This window comes from Arachis hypogaea, chromosome 4, assembly GCF_003086295.3.
Source record: "Arachis hypogaea cultivar Tifrunner chromosome 4, arahy.Tifrunner.gnm2.J5K5, whole genome shotgun sequence".
NCBI lineage: Eukaryota > Viridiplantae > Streptophyta > Magnoliopsida > Fabales > Fabaceae > Arachis > Arachis hypogaea.
In genome coordinates this window covers 109,893,832-109,899,831 of record NC_092039.1, presented here as the reverse complement: position 1 = coordinate 109,899,831, position 6,000 = coordinate 109,893,832, and the positions used below count along the sequence as shown (strand labels likewise).

General features: G+C 40.3%; 1 non-coding gene across 1 annotated transcript; it reads right to left on the bottom strand.

The window, feature by feature from the left end:
- Positions 1 to 3,984: 3,984 nt before the first annotated feature.
- Positions 3,985 to 4,092, bottom strand: LOC112799029 (small nucleolar RNA R71). The gene has a single exon (XR_003200618.1). It is a non-coding gene; the product is annotated as a small nucleolar RNA R71 (small nucleolar RNA).
- Positions 4,093 to 6,000: the final 1,908 nt, after the last annotated feature.

The window sequence follows — 6,000 nt, the reverse complement described above, 5'->3', positions numbered from 1 at the left end:
TATGTTTTTAGTATGATATAGTTAGTTTTTAGTATATTTTTATTAGTTTTTAGTTAAAATTCACTTTTCTGGACTTCACTATGAGTTTGTGTGTTTTTCTGTGATTTCAGGTATTTTCTGGCTGAAATTGAGGGACCTGAGCAAAAATCTGATTCAGAGACCAAAAAGGACTGCAGATGCTGTTGGATTCTGACCTCCCTGCACTCGAAGTGGATTTTCTGGAGCTACAGAAGCCCAATTGGCGCGCTCTTAACGGCGTTGGAAAGTAGACATCCTGGGCGTTCCAGCAATATATCGTCCATACTTTGCCAAGATTTGATGGCCCAAACCGGCGTTCAAAGTCACCTCAAGAAATCCCAGCGTTAAACGCTGGAACTGGCACCCAAATGGGAGTTAAACGCCCAAACTGGCACCAAAGCTGGCGTTTAACTCCAAGAAGAGTCTCTACACGAAATTTGCTTCATTGCTCAGCCCAAGCACACACCAAGTGGGCCCTGAAGAGGATTTTTATGTCATTTACTCATTTCTGTACACCTTAGGCTACTAGTTTCTTATAAGTAGGACCTTTTACTATTGTATTAGAGATCTTTTGATCACTTTAGATCTTAAGAGGACTTTGGTAGCTATCTTCATTTTATGCTATCTTAGATCATTGGAGAGGCTGGCCATTCGGCCATGCCTAGACCTTATGCTTATGTATTTTCAACGGTGGAGCTTCTACACACCATAGATTAAGGTGTGGAGCTCTGCTGTACCTCGAGTATTAATGCAATTACTATTGTTCTTCCATTCAATTCCGCTTGTTCTTGTTCCAAGATATCACTTGTTCTTCAACTTGATGAAGGTGATGATTGACGCCCATCACCATTCTCACTCATGAACAAAGTGACTGACAACCACTCTTGTTCTACAAGCATTTGAGGCTTGGTGAATATCTCTTGGATTCTTTAACCGGAGTCTTCGTGGTATAGGCAGGACCTGATGGCGGCATTCAAGAGAATCCGGAAGGTCTAAACCTTGTCTGTGGTATTCTGAGTAGGATTCAATGATTGAATGACTGTGACGTGCTTCAAACCTGTAACCTACTGGGCGTTAGTGACAGACGCAAAAGAGTGATTCTATTCCGGTAGGGGAGGGAACCAAACCGGTGATTAGCCGCACTGTGACAGAGTGTATGAGCATTAGTTTTCACTGCGAGGATGGGAGGTAGCTGCTGACAACAGTGAAACCCTACACGAGCTTGCCATGGAAGGGAGTAAGAAGAATTGGATGAAGGCTGTAGGAAGGCAGAGAGACGGAAGGGAAGGCATCTTCATACGCTTATCTGAAGTTCCTACCAATGAATTACATAAGTATCTCTATCTTTACCTTTGTGTTATTTTCGTTCATCACTATATCCATTTGAGTTTGCCTGACTAAGATTTACAAGATGACCATAGCTTGCTTCAATACTAACAATCTCCGTGGGATCGACCCTTACTCGCGTAAGGTTTATTACTTGGACGACCCAGTGCACTTGCTGGTTAGTTGTGCGAAGTTGTGTAATGCCATGGTATTGAGCTACCACGTTCTTGGAGCCATTACTGGGGATTATGAGAGTTGTGAAAAAGTATTGTTCACAATTTCGCGCACCAAGTTTTTGGCGCCGTTGCCGGGGATTGTTCAAGTTTTGAGCAAGCCTTTTGTCCGGTAACATTATTGCCAAAATCCGGCAACAGCACCAAGTTTTTGGCGCCGTTGCCGGGGATTGTTCAAGTTTTGAGCAAGCTTTTGGTAACATCAGTGCTAAGATCCGGCAACAACATCAAGTTCTTGGTGTTATTGCCCGGGATTGTTCAGGCTGGACAACTGACGGTTCATCTTGTTGCTTAGATTAGGTATTTATTTTTTTTCGAAATTCTTGAAGATGAATTCTAGAGTTTCATGATGATTTGTTGAAATCTGGCTGGCTGAGAAGCCATGTCTAATCTCATTGGACCGAGGTTTCAACTTATCACCACAAGAGCTTGTTGATTTTCTTATCAATCTTGCTTTTGGAGCAGTGATCTGCTAAGGCTTGGCTGGCCTCTGGCCATGTCTAGTGTTTTGGACCGAAGCTTTCTCTGAAAGCTTGGCTGGCTGTGAAGCCATGTCTAATTCCTGGACCGGAGTCTTAGACTAGCATTGCACTGATTCCTGGAATTCTCATTAAGAATTTTGATACCTTTTTCCACTTAATTTTCGAAAAACACAAAAAAATTACAAAATCATAAAATCCAAAAATATTTCTTGTTTGAGTCTGGTCTCATCATAAGTTTGGTGTCAATTGCATGCATTCATATGTCTGAGTGATCTTCAAGTTGTTCTTGATGATTTCTTTGTTTTGATCTTTGAAATTCTATTGACTTGAGTGTTTTGTGTGTCTCATATGCATTTTCATTTTGTTAGTGTCAGTAGTCTACAAACTGCTAAGTTTGGTGTCTTGCATGCATTGTTATTTGATTCTTGTTGCATTTTGGTTTGTCCTTATTATTAAAAATCCAAAAATATTTTTAATTTGTGTCTTTTCAAGTCAATAATACAGAGAATTGAAGATTCAGAACATACAGCAGAGGAATTACACAGAAAAAGCTGGGCGTTCAAAACGCCCAGTGAAGAAGGACAGACTGGCGTTTAAACGCCAGCCAGGGTACCTGGTTGGGCGTTTAACGCCCAAAAGGGTAGCATTTTGGGCGTTAAACGCCAGAATGGATACCATTCTGGGCGTTTAACGCCAGGATGGCTAGAAGGGAAGATTTTGTTTTCAAATCAATTTTTTTCTAAGTTTTCGAAATCTTTTCAAAATCAAATCTTTTTCAAATCAATTTTTCAATCAAATCTTTTTCAAAACCAATTTCTTTCCATTTTTAAAGATACTTACTATCAATTAATGATTTGATTCAACATTTCAAGTATGTTACCTTTTCTGTTGAGAAAGGTTTAATGTTTGAATCGTATCTTTTCTTGTTAGTCAAGTTTTTAATTTTCAAATCAAATCTTTTAAAAAAAAAAATTGTTTTTCAAATCATATCTTCTCAATCACATCTTTTTAAAATCAATCATATCTTCTTAACCACATCTTTTTCAAAATAGTTTTCAATCAAATCCTCTTGATTTCTAATTTCAAAATCTTTTTCAAAAATCACTTGATTTCTTTTCCCTTTTCATTTTCGAAAATTAAGTAGTGTTTTTCAAAAATGTTTTAAATTTTTCACTTAATTTTCGAAAATAACTTCCCTCCTTCTCACATCCTTCTATTTATGGACTAACACTATCCCTTAATGCAAAATTCGAACTCCATTTTCTCTGTTAAGTTCGAATTTTCCACTTCTGTCTTCTATTCTTCTTTTCCTCTGACACCTAAAGGAATCTCTATACTGTGACATAGAGGATTCCACACTTTCTTGTTCTCTTCTCTTTCTTATGAGCAGGAGCAAAGACAAAGGCATTCTTGTTGAGGCTGATCCTGAACCTGAAAGGACCTTGAAGAGAAAGCTAAGAGAAGCCAAAGCACAACTCTCTTTAGAGCACTTGAACGAACTCTTCAAGGAAGAAGAACAAATGGCAGCCGAAAACAACAACAATGCCAACAATGCAAGGAAGGTGCTGGGTGACTTTACTGCACCTACTCCCGATTTCTATGGGAGAAGCATCTCTATCCCTGCCATTGGAGCAAACAACTTTGAGCTTAAGCCTCAATTAGTTTCTCTAATGCAACAGAATTGCAAGTTCCATGGACTTCCATTGGAAGATCCTCATCAGTTTTTAGCTGAGTTCTTGCAAATCTGTGACACAGTCAAGACTAATGGGGTTGACCCTGAGGTCTACAGACTGATGCTATTCCCTTTTGCTGTAAGAGACAGAGCTAGAACATGGTTGGATTCCCAACCTAAAGAAAGCCTGGACTCTTGGGAAAAGCTAGTCAATGCCTTCTTGGCAAAGTTCTTTCCACCTCAAAAATTGAGTAAGCTTAGAGTGGAAGTCCAAACCTTCAGACAGAAGGAAGGAGAATCCCTCTATGAAGCTTGGGAAAGATACAAACAATTGATCAGAAAGTGTCCCACTGATATGCTTTCTGAATGGAGCATCATAGGTATTTTCTATGATGGTCTCTCTGAACTGTCCAAGATGTCCTTGGATAGCTCTTCTGGAGGATCTCTTCATCTGAAGAAGACGCCTACTGAAGCGCAAGAACTGATTGAAATGGTTGCAAATAACCAATTCATGTACACTTCTGAAAGAAATCCTGTGAACAGTGGGACTAGTCAGAAGAAAGGAGTTCTTGAGATTGATACTCTGAATGCCATATTGGCTCAGAACAAAATATTGACTCAACAAGTCAATATGATTTCTCAAAGTCTGTCTGGAATGCAAAATGCACCAAGCAGTACTAAGGAAGCTTCATCTGAGGAAGAAGCTTATGATCCTGAGAACCCTTCAATAGAAGAGGTGAATTACATGGGAGAATCCTATGGAAACACCTACAATCCTTCATGGAGGAATCATCCAAATCTTTCATGGAAGGATCAACAGAGACCTCAACAAGGTTTCAATAACAATAATGGTGGAAGAAACAGGTTTAGCAATAGCAAGCCTTTTCCATCATCTTCTCAGCAACAGACAGAGAGTTCTAAGCAGAATAATTCTGACTTGGCAACTATGGTCTCTGATCTAATCAAAACCACTCAAAGTTTCATGACTGAAACTAGATCTTCCATTAGGAATTTGGAAGGACAAGTGGGTCAGCTGAGCAAGAAAATTACTGAACTTCCTCCAAGCACTCTCCCAAGCAATACTGAAGAAAACCCAAAAGGAGAGTGCAAGGCCATCAACATGGCCGAATTCTGGGAGGAAGAAGAGGCAGTGAACGCCACTGAGGAAGACCTCACTGGACGCCCACTGACCTCCAATGAGTTCCTCAATGAGGAACCATGGGAATCTGAGGCTCAAACTGAGACCATAGAGATTCCATTGGACTTACTCCTGCCATTCATGAGCTCTGATGAGTGTTCTTCCTCTGAAGAGGATGAGTATGTCACTGAAGAGCAAGTTGCTAAATACCTTGGAGCAATCATGAAGCTAAATGACAAGTTATTTGGAAATGAGACTTGGGAGGATGAATCCCCTTTGCTCATCAAAGAACTGAATGACTTGTCTAGGCAGAAACTACCTCAAAAGAGGCAAGATCCTGGGAAGTTTTCTATACCTTGTACCATAGGCACCATGACCTTCAAGAGGGCCTTGTGTGACTTAGGGTCAAGTGTAAACCTCATGCCCTTCTCTGTAATGGAGAAATTAGGGATCTATGAGGTACAAGCTGCAAAAATCTCACTAGAGATGGCAGACAACTCAAGAAAACAAGCCTATGGACTTGTAGAGGATGTTCTGGTCAAGGTTGAAGACCATTACATCCCTACTGATTTCATAGTCCTAGAGACTGGGAAATGCATGGATGAATCCATCATCCTTGGCAGACCCTTCCTAGCCACAGCAAAGGCTGTGATTGATGTTGATAGAGGAGAGCTGATCATTCAAGTGAATGAAGAGTCCTTGGTGTTTAAGGCCCAAGGATATCCCTCTGTCATCATGGAGAGGAAGCATGAAGAGCTTCTCTCAAAACAGAGCCAAACAGTGCCCCCACAGTCAAACTCTAAGTTTGGTGTTGGGAGGCCACAACCAAACTCTAAGTTTGGTGTTGAACCCCCACATTCAAACTCTAAGTTTGGTGTTGGGAAGTTCCAACACGGTTCTGAGCATTTCTGAGGCTCCATGAGAGACCTCTGTCAAGCTAGTGACAATAAAGAAGCGCTTGTTGGGAGGCAACCCAATGTTTTATAATTAATTATTTTCTTTTGTTATTTTATCTTTTTTGTAGGTTGATGATCATAAGAAGTCACAAAAACAATGAAAAAAGCAAAAACAAAATGAAAAACAGGAAGAAAAACAGCACACCCTGGAAGAAGATGCTGCTGGCGTTCAAAC